We start from the raw sequence: 11,486 nt of genomic DNA on the forward strand, positions 1-11,486 counted from the left end.
AGATGGGCTGAAAGCTTAGTGCATTTCAATGTCAGGAAGTTTTTTCTGGCAACTTTAATTTTTTCTATCTGTATTTCTTCTTATTGGTCTTTGGGATATCCCTATAATTACTTATGTTGCTTTGAATTTTCTTCTCGGAAGGTATCTGTATCATGGTTCTGTATCACCAGTTCATAACTCTGCAGTAAAAATTCCAACTACACATTTGTTTTTCATTCTTGGCTTATAGTTTAATTTATAGGTAAAGTTTCCTCAATGTTTGCATCCTATTTACAGCAAGAGAGCTTATCATATCACCAGACTTCATATCACTGTTCTTTTATTTTATCGGGTAACCAAATCACGAGACCCTGACATCTGCTATTTTTGGTAAGGGGCCAGCACTGGTTTCAGAAACAGGAAAGTGCTTCCAAAGAGAAAAATTACAAGCAGACAGAGAAAAAATAACGGAGAACAAAACTGTCTTACAAGTAAGAGAGGCCTAAAAACAAAGGAGAGAGGTTTTCTAGAAGGTGGCAAATGAGTGAAGGCCTCCAATACAGAAATGAGCAATTTACCTGAAGATTGAGAGCATTTTATAGTCAAGGAGAAATGGAAATTCGCCTGAATCAGCAGCACAAATCTGCGGACCCATTCTGAAAGAGCTATATCACACCTAGCATGCACCCACCCACAGAGGAGATCAGAGAGGCTACCAGCACTCCTGCACTTCAGCTAATGGATGTTCACATGTACACCCGCTTACAAATTGGGATCACAACAAAGAGCTGAGGGCCATTTCATGGGGCTGAGGAATTTGCTTGTGAGTTGGAGCCTTTCCATGAAACCACTGGCAGGAAAGGTAGAGGCTTTCTGCTGTGGTCCTTGTGAATATAGACCTGCATCTCCCGGGCATGGCGAATAGGGAAATGCAGTCCAGATTGTGACATATCGGAGTGCTTGAAAAATTAAAATTCTGTCTGGGTTTCAGTATGTCTAATTAACTGTGTGAGAAATGCCAGAACGTGGATCCTGGAAATTTTGTCTACCTCGTTTTCCTTAACATTTGGAGTCTAGGTGGAATCCGTATTTGCAGGCTATTAATTGTGCTTGGAAAATCATCTCTCCCAGAGCATCTGAAACCCCAACAGACATAGTGATTTTCCAAGTAGCACTGAGAAGAGACATATTTACTGTACGGGTTTGACACAAAATGTTTCAGGGTCCAGCCTGCTGAATATCTGAAGACAGACTGGGCTCCTCCTCATCTGTTGGGCAATTCCAACACTACAAAAAGCGGCAGGCAGACGTCTATCAAATGGCATGAGCATGGTTAGTAGCAAAGCACCACAGCCCATGCCTGTGCTGAATTGGAAGAAAAGGATATTGCTTACTAACCAGGAAGTCGACTCGTTGCCAGGAGGCAGTATTAGACTTTCTGGATATCACACAACTTTACATTTCCCCTGCATCTCTGTGGTGAGCTCGATTTGAGTAAATTGCGCTTCCCAAAGTTACCCAATCTTGATTTGTCTCATTTTCTTTAACATTTAAACCTTTCAGGTACTTTTCAGCCAGCCACACAGAACTGGAGTAGGACAACTCCAGAAGAAATGTAAAGACCTCCACTCGGTGACAATTCACTGTCACGCTGCCAGTAAAGGACTAAAAAAGAAGTCTGCCTGGTAAGTAGTTACTCATATCTCTTACAAGGTATATTTTATTTATTTTTTAATGAGCAATGAATTCAATCCAGTTGTTTAATACCTCTTATTTAAGAGGCTTCTCAGTGAAATAAAATACCATAGTCACAAAAGGCAGGAGAGGAGGAACATAAATCTGTACAGTAATTGTTCATTTTCTCCTCAATTATATTATATTATATATGTTGTCAAAACAACAAGATACACCAAATGAAGAAACAACTTCTAAGCATATCAAATACTCCTATCTTTTCTCCTATTAAGGTTAGCAAACTATATTTTAACAACCTCTTCCTTCCTTAATTGTGACCAAATTGGTTTTCCCAGCACTTTAATGCGTAGTGTTATGTGGCGCCATGTAAAAGGCAGCTTTCCAGACAGCTCTGGCTCTGCATCATCAGTGCCTCTCCTTCCAGCAAAGACCTTAGATGCGTGCTTGCCTTTAGGTATCCGTGACTTCTACTTGAGCTCAATGGAATTTAAGCTCATGGAGAAACTTTAATGCTTTGCTGAGTGGAAATTTTAGTATATGCTGAAGTATTTTTCTCAAGAGGCTTACCTATGCATAAGACTTCTTGAAAGGCCCTTCTGAGTTAAAAATACCTGAAATTCTTTCTAATGAGGATCTATAGCATTCTGCTGAAGGTAATCAAGACTCATGACATCTCATCTTTTAAAATGCTTATTATGAAGGAATAAAAAAGGGTTACATTAGATAAAATAAGCACAGGTTAGAGTGAAAGATAAAAATGGGGGAGGAAAATAGCAGAGCAGAAATATGTAGGCATCTCTTATTGAACTTCTTCATTTATAACCTTTCTTAAGCTTTACCATATTTACCTATAAGCTCTTTAAGGTAAGGATTCCTCATTCTGCATGTATACAAGAGGCCTAATGTGTTTCGGGGTGCATTTTAATATTTAATAACAGATCATTTTCTATGGGTGTTACAGAGTTTATTGCTTTAATACTGTTTTGGTATTTATTGAATATCTGAACAATACAATAGACACAGGCAACTAATCATATTTTCCAAAGGTCAAAAACATTCTTCTGGTTTTTTGGAAGTTACTTCTGAGGCTTCCCAGGTAGTGCACCATGGTAATATAATATTAACACATGACAGGGCATGTTACAGAGGTCCATTAATACATGCTGTAGATGTGCAACCTCATGCATTCAGCCACCTGAGGCGTGTATTAATGGACCATTAAAACATGCCCAGGAGTGTCTTAATGCTATTACAGTATGGCTCTGCAAATTTTAATTCAACTTTTGTATAAAACAATTCTTTTCAAAAATACAATTTTTACTATCCTGTGATACCTCTCCTATTCAGAAAAGAAAGGACTTTTGTGACATAAGAATAAGAAGACAGCAGGACACGGATATAAACATCATTTTTTCTACCATTTTAATACATTCTCTATTGATTTTATATTGTTTTATAAATAGCATAGTCCTAAGGCCTGATTTTCATTTTTGCTGACCTACCTTTCCACTGCTCAGGAAGTGTAAAGGAGTCTTAAAGTGCCATAAATGTAAATCACCCGCCCAGACTACTTAGCTTGGTTGCTAATTTCAGTAGACATTTCTAGGTTTCTAGGTGAGTAAGACTTTTAAGCAGCTTTGGACTTTTGTTGAAGAAGGAAAACTAGAAATCTAAGCAGTTTGCCAAATAAGTTTTGTGGTAGAAAGCTAAAACTAGGGAAGGAGAAACTGAGTCTGTCTCAGGTGGTCGGACTGTTCATACCTTCAGTAAAATGTCACTGACCACATCAGTTTTACAGCTAAATCTCAATTTAATTAACTCTGTAAACTAATGTTATTATTCAGTACCATCATTTTATTACTGTTGTATACCAATAATACAGAAATTGATATTTTTATTATGCTAGTACAGCAAACAATCATCCATGATTTCATACCAAATCCTGTGCGAGCAGATACTGCAAGCTGTGGAACAAACCTTATCCTCCCATGTCACCCTCTTGTTTAAAAGTCAGGAGCAGCATAAAGAGCTTGGTAGTACTTGAGCCTGGCTAGAGATTTCTTTAATGATAGTGCTTTGAAAGAAGGTCATAGGCCACCCTTCAAAAAATTTACCATCTGCCACAAAATAAAATATTGTCTCAGGTCAATTTAAAAATTGCATTTGGATTTTGCCTTTATTTATTTATCTGTTTATTACTGCATGCCATTGCATGTAGCTGAAGCCAGCAGTCATTTTGAAATGGAGCATTGCAACACGTTGTTCAAAAAAGATTGTAATTAGGTATAAAAGCATTGTTTTACCATGTTTCTTTCTAACAACTATTTAAGGAAATTCTTTGCCTCTTTCTGAATTAGTTTTCTGACAGAAAAAGTTGCAGTGGAGCTCAAGATTTAGGCTAGCATCGCTTAGGGCTGTGTATTAATCACCATTATCATCATAATAGCATTACACTGTTATTACTTATTACTCCTCCTCTGAAGTGTATAAGTACAGTGAGCTGTAATTTGTAAATACCAGCGCTGCTTGAGCTACACTTTTCATTCGCAGTGTGGGAGGAGGAGCATCAGAATAATGCCAGGTTTAACTGCAGCATCACCACCTCAGAGCATCAGCTCATCAGCTGTAAATCCTCAGTGCCGATCAGCGCATGGGCAGAAGGTCCGGAAGGATATGTGGCTGAATCACTGGTGGGACATGGTGTGGATCTGGGACTCTTCTTTTCCTGACGTCTTTGTATGAGAGCTATGGTCCTTATTAGCCTCAGAGTAGGAAGATCTGACTGACGGGAATAGTATGAGCACTATAATAACTGGCTGGATTCAAGAGCTTTTTTCCTGTTCTTCCTTCCCCACGCTGATTTCGACTGTGAGGAGTTTTTTAAGAAGCTTTTTTGAAAGGAGGAAGAAGAGATTAGGGGGCATTTGGGTTTGGGTTTTGAGGGGGTAGAGGGATTTAACTGGATTCAGTGCTAAGTTCCTATGTCTGCAAGTGCAAAGAAAGGAAGCTATTATTAATATCCCTACTCGTGAACGTAGCCTGTAAATTCAAAACCCAGTGATGATGACTTAGGGTTTATCAAGGCTGATAGTCTCAGTGCTATCTTGTAGTGTTGTTCAGTAGATATGGCAGTGTTGTTGACTAGTGCCTTCCAGGATGAGCTTGTAGCCTTCCTTGTAATTAGATTTTCCAGTTGTAAAGAAATCCCTCAAAATTACATATGTGCTGAAATGAACCATGCTACATATTTTCTTTGAGGTTGAAATTATATATACATACAATCTCCAAATGACTAAAAATAATTTAATCCAATTAGAGGAAAACATATGGTTTGGACGAGGAACTAGAAACAGTGCTAGTTTGGCATTGCAGTGTTTAACTTTTAAGACCGTGGCTGCCAGAATTTAATCTAATTCAGCATGAACATCTCATCTTCCTCTACAGTTTAGGTAAAAAGTCATATGCTCCAAAAGTGTTATCCAAAAAGTGAGAGCATGGAGTGGGAAATCCAGTAAATCTAATCAGTAAGCAAAGGGCTGTCTCTGAATTTATGACACATTTGCTTCAGGGCTCTTCAGGGGTGTGAAGCAAAAACTAGGATGTAATGCTGGACCTGATGATGTGAGGAGAATGGGACTGAGAGAAAGAATCAAAAGCAGAGAAGAGCAGGATAGGGAAAAGGACAGTCTGTAGGGGAAGAGGCTGAGACAGTCAAGCTTGGGGAAGCATACAGAAGTATAAGTCCAGTACTGCATGCTCTCCTCCTCTGCCCATAAGGGCCTGGATTTTTATCTTTTATTTTATATTTTTATATGTTTTATATATTCTGTATTATATATTTATTGTATATTGGATTGTGTATTTATTGTATTCTTTTATATTCTATTATTATTTTAGTCTCATGCATTGCTTAAAAGAGGGCCATTACTATTTATAGTCAGGACTCCAAGATCCATCTGTGATTTATAGCTTATACAACCTTAATTCAGTCCTTACAGCCTGAAAAGTAGATACAGCGTGGTTTTACCATAACTAGCACTGTTACGCTGCTTCCAATATATAAGCCAGTTAGATTTAGCTCGGGCCCTAGGCAGTCTAGACGATCATAATTGTGAGCTGGTGAACTGCCTCCCCCCTGCCCAGGCCATGCGGTGATGGAGCAGTGCAACAAGAAAGACGACACACCTGAAGTCGTCTCTCTGGTGGGGAAGGTGGCCAAAGGCTGGGTGACTTCTAGGACCTAAGGAAACTGCTGTTCCCTTTCTGAAAGGCAGCTCATGGCAATGTTGGCTCTTAAGATATTCAGTTATACAGAAAATAAATGAGAAGAACATTGTGCATGTGTTGATCATTAAAGTCAGGTCATAATTATTATAATCAGTAAGTAATGGAATTAACAAATATTTGTACAGCACTTTGAAAAAAAGCAAGCATGAAAGTGCTCTGTACAGCTAAGTACCAGTTTTAGTATTATGATAAATGATGCAGGTATGACATCCCTCAGCAAGTGCCAATTATCTCTAGAGCTGTTTCAGAATTACTTTTGTAGGGTTTTTTAAGCATGTCAGGAAAGAGACACCTATTATATAGTACAACACAGAAGATATCACCACCTTTATTGATACCATGCTACAGACTCAGCTGGAATTTGACCTACGAGCTGTATGGCTTCTTCTAAAAAGATCCCAGACTAGTTGTGCCTCAGTTTTGAGACTGAGGCAAGTATTCCAATAATGTATTTTTGACAAAAGTAGTAAGATTTAAAATACGGTATTGTTCAAAATCATACTTTGTTACGCGAGTGCAATTCAGAAATAGCAAAATTCAGATTCCTACCCAGAGCTGGCATTGACCAAAGAAATAATTGTCATCTGAATTTTAGTTTTCCAAAAGCAACTTGCCAGCCAAAATGGCTTGGCCCCAGGTTCTGTTTTAATTAAAGCAAGAATGTTAAAAGTTAATTAGCTAGCACTGGTGCTTTTCAAAAATTCTGCAGCTTTTACAGGTTTCCAGATGAAGGAGGTGGAAATTTCCAAATGGTTGTATTAAAACGGCTTTTTCTACCCAGTTTTGTGTCAGCTTCTGTAATGACAGGGGAAGAGAGGGGGGAAAAATGCATTCAAATTCTGATTCCAAAGAGCCACATTAAAAAGTTTCTAAAATACTGCCCCATGATGTACTCTGAGACTGATGCGTGATGATAATGGTGCATAAAACAGCTCCTAACTTTTTCTTTCAAAGGCTCTGCAACTCCCTCTTACAGGGAAAACCGTATTGTTCATCTCATTTGGAGTCTCTCCTGGCAAGTGGTAGTAGTAGCAGCCAGTTCAGACATGGGCCTGGCAGATGGAAAGGAAGTGACCCACACCTCAAACAAGATTGCCCTGGACACCACTTCATTGCAAAGTTTCAAAAGAAATTATTTCATGTTGCTTCAAATAGCATCATACTGCATTATACTTGCTTTAATAGTCATGAAGAAATCATTAGTTTACTCATTTGCTGAAAGGACGCGCTATCACATTTAAAACAAGAAGACAATAACAAAAATGATCTCTCTTGAAAATGTGTCTCTAGAAGAGACGTGTGGGAGGAAGTACAAAACCAGACTGGGGAATATTCAATAAATTGTCTTGAATATAGCACTGTTGTTCCTGGAACAGCATTAAAAACTTGCAAGGTGTTCCTAGGAAACTCCTTCACTGGCATGGCTTTAACCTACATTAAATGATCTCCCGACGGACACTGCCACTTAAGCAGCAAATACTAACGGAGACTAGATGGGACGTGAGAAGAGAAAATCAGAGTATTGATGCACAAATGCTGACTGCCATCTGGCACAGATGTCATTTACTGCTGCTCATGAATCAGGAACCAGTTAAATTTAACGTATTTAGCAGTCCATCTCTCCTTGTGCAATGCTAGATAATACAATAATTATTCTTCAAAGTTGCAAACTATACGGTTCAGTATTTTGTGAACAGAAATTCTTGATACTTTTTTTTTTAATTAGCATAGTTTTTAGATTTAGGGTAATATTCTAAATACACAACTCTTACAGAATCTAATAGCAACATAAACATTTAACAATAGTAAGCTTTCAGCTCTAGAATGTGTGTGTTTCAAGGCTGCTTTTTGAAAGAGAGCTAGCAGGATTGCTAGCTGAAGGGTTAACTGCTGAATGGTGGGGCTTTTTTCATTCACTGGAATAAAAGTGGAAGTTTTCAGTGTATTTTTTTAGAAAAACACATATAAATTATTTTTTCTAAGAAATGTGGTTATTTTGCTGAGTGTCTGTGAATAAAGCTTCATATATGGCATTATGTGGCCATACATAGATATTTTAAAATATACTATATTATATGGAATTTTAAAAAACCCATAGCAGAATTGCAAATACTCTAAAAACTCTACTGTGTTTGCATTTTAATTTTTGGAGTAATATTTACATGTTTACAACATTCAGTGATTAAGTTAAAGGCCCTCTGTCCAACATTCCCTTATAAAAGCAAAGCTCTGAACACATGAGCTCTTTATGAGCTGCAAATGAATATATTGAGGTATCGTCATTAATAATGGCAGCCAGTTTATTTTTGCTTATATGTTAAGTCATGAAAAGCATCCTATATGGGCGATAGAAGATACTAATTTTATTAAAGCTTTATCAATTTCCAACTTCAACCCCTTGGACTCTTAAAATTTGATGTAACTACATTTTTTCCCAGGACAATAAAAAGTGTTTTCAGAAGTTTGTTTTGGCAGTCTGGGCCAAGAAACAAAATTACAACGTTTTATTCTAAACAGAAAACAAAATGCTCTTTAAACATGAATTCTGGCCTGCAGATGAGATAATGACAAAAAAGCAGAGAAGTGGGGAAGGAGTGAAAGCAAAGGGAAGCACAGCCACGGCGCCAGTTATAAAGCCTTTTTAAAACATGGTTGCTTCTAGAATTATACTGTTAGCATTAACTACTCTGCTAAATGTAATTTCAGAGCAGCTTGGCTATGCTGGGACCAATAATGTTTCAGCAGATGTTAACAGTGAGGGAATTTAAAGATTACAGAGTTTCATGGGTGTAGTAAAGCTGCAGTGGGAACAGAAATATTACCGTAGCTGTTATGTTCTGAGTGCACCACATTTACTGACAAGTAATACATGAGTGATAGTGAGGACCAGGGGAACAGAACTTTATACTTACTGGTCAGCAGCCTATAAATTCCATAAATTAAACGAAGTTTTATGTATTTTTCATTTCTTTTCAGAATGATCCTCTCTAAGGGCCCCTGCTTCATGTTAATTCCATTGACAAAGCATAGATCTGTCTTTCAGCATTTTTTCGTAAGGGTATTTCCCCACATATATGTTTCCTTTTCCTTCTCCCACTGCCCTCCACTCAGAAGGTTTTCACAAACGGTGCTTTCTCTCCAGTGATCCTCCATGGGTCAAGCCTTGACTGCCTACTGAAGAGCCGCAGATATCGGCTCCTGTAGGAGGAAGGCCCTTCACAGAAAGACCTTTTTTCCAAAATGGGGCCAGCCATTTTGTGCACGACTTCTCCCCACAGTCTCCAGGCAAACAAATAATCATCATGACTTACTGAGACCACTAGAGATTTACATATTTATGGAGAAATTGATATCCTTTAATTGGCCTTCCTAAAACATTAGAGCCGCAAACCTGAGATGAACAAGGCAAACTAGAAAGATACAGCTACTGCCACCATGTAACAATGTCCAATGCAGTTCTAGCCGTAAATGGAGTGTGGGGGTAAATAAATTGGCCAAACATTATATACAGCTGTCAGATGTGCGGTGCCTGTCCGCTCGCAGATCCAGCTACAGAGACAGAACATGAGCCAAGTGTCTATCGCAGAGACCAAGGCTAAACTTGCAGAAAGCTTGAACTGCTGTATCTGAGCTTGATTACTTAAGTATGGATAAAGTGTTCAGTTGAATTAATTTAAAATTTTATGTTTCATTTATATTTATCTGGTATTCAGCTTTTCATGATCATGTCAGTCAGCAACAGCATTGCTTACCCATCAAAGAAAAAGAAACTAGGCTTTTCAGAGAAATGAAGAAAAGAAACAAAATTTATGCTATTTTCTATCGAAGGATGAAACAGGTTATAGTTTAGAGTGAATGTATCCTGCACTGTTACAGAAAGGATACCAGGAGAAGGTCATTAATGTAGTCACCTTTTAAAGACACGCTCTTATAGACTATGCAGAGCTTACTGACTTCTTTTCTGCTTTCAGGTTGGGCATTGAGGGAGAAACAGATGACCTTTCGTCAACTTCTTCCATCCTAAAGTTCAGTACAAGGCGCCACCAATGTAGAAGTTCCCTTCCCATGAAGCTGACTGTACAGAACCCACTGCCGGTGTTGGTCCTGCCCCAGACCTTTCCCTTAGTGAGTCAAATGTGCTTAGGGAAGAAAACAATGCACTACCCGTATGATGCTCGTTAGGATAAAAGATCACAATACAGCAGACTACATAGTGAAAGCCTTTTTATTTTGATGGCAGTCTTTCACTGTCTATCATAAACTTAGTGAAGCAGGCTTTCTCTATCCGGCTCTCCTTTTATTGGGCACAAATCATTGCTGACAGGAAGTTTTATGCCTAAATCCGTTTACTGTCCTTGTTGGTAGTCTTTAAATTAATATTTATAAGCTGAGAGAGGCCTAAAAGGATGCAGCAGTAAAATATCTGAATGCTTCAGTTTGGCTTGAGCTGAATTTTCTCCTTCTTGACCACTGACATTCCTTAATTACTAGTGACCCAGGCATGTATTGTCTCTGCTGCTCCAAGCCCACAAATCACTGCCTTCCACAGTGTTGTGGCTGACAAAAGGGGAGGTTCAAAGCAGACCAGTTTGTATGATATATTGGATGAATATGTGTGGGTACAGGCTGAAGAGAGAGCAAAAGAAATACCTTCAGAGAAATGCCTTAAGAGAAGTAACTTAAAGCTGAAACAAATGACTTGGCTATGAGAAAAAATGGATGATGTTTGAATTGGCAAAAGTAACAGATTTAGTTGCTATAATTTTAAAAACAGTGGGAAACAAACCAGAGGGCATACTGAGCTCAAAAAACCTCAGTTGGGCATATTCAGATCTTGACTGGATGATATATACACACACTCTCAGCAAAATGGCCATTTTCATTAAATCAATATGAAGGATACTCTTTTGCATATCAAAAACTGTCGGGCAAGCTGAAATTAGAACAAAGCTGATTAAAAGTATAATTTTGTTGCATTCAATCTTTTCTTCCTTTTTGTTACTATTTTGATTTTTTTTTCCTTGACGTCTTACTTCTGTCAAAGTAGGCAAAGGGTGTTGTCGTGGTTTAACCCCAGCCGGGAACTAAGCACCACACAGCCACTCGCTCACCCTCCCCTCCGCAGTGGGATGGGGGAGAGAATCGGAAGGGCAAAAGAACGAACAATACTAAATAAATAAATAAATAAAAATTAGTAGTAGTAGTAGTAGTAGTAGTAGAAAGGAAGAAAAAAAAAAAAAAAAAAGAGAGGAACAAAACCCAGGAAAAAACACGTGATGCAACCACTCACCACCCACCAACCAATGCCTAGCCTGTCCCTGAGAAGCAATCACTGCCCCCCGACCAGCTGCCCCCAGTTTATATATTGAGAATGACCTCCTATGGTATGGAATAGCCCTTTGGCCAGTTTGGATCCACTATCTTGGCTGTGCCCTCTCCCAGCTTCTTGTGCACCTGGCAGAGCATGGGAAGCTGAAAAGTTCTTGTCTAGTGTAAACACTACCTAGCAACAACTAAAACATCAG

Source organism: Nipponia nippon, unplaced genomic scaffold (assembly GCF_047370975.1).
Source record: "Nipponia nippon isolate SJK-2023a ecotype South Korea unplaced genomic scaffold, ASM4737097v1 scaffold_4, whole genome shotgun sequence".
Taxonomy (NCBI): Eukaryota; Metazoa; Chordata; class Aves; order Pelecaniformes; family Threskiornithidae; genus Nipponia; species Nipponia nippon.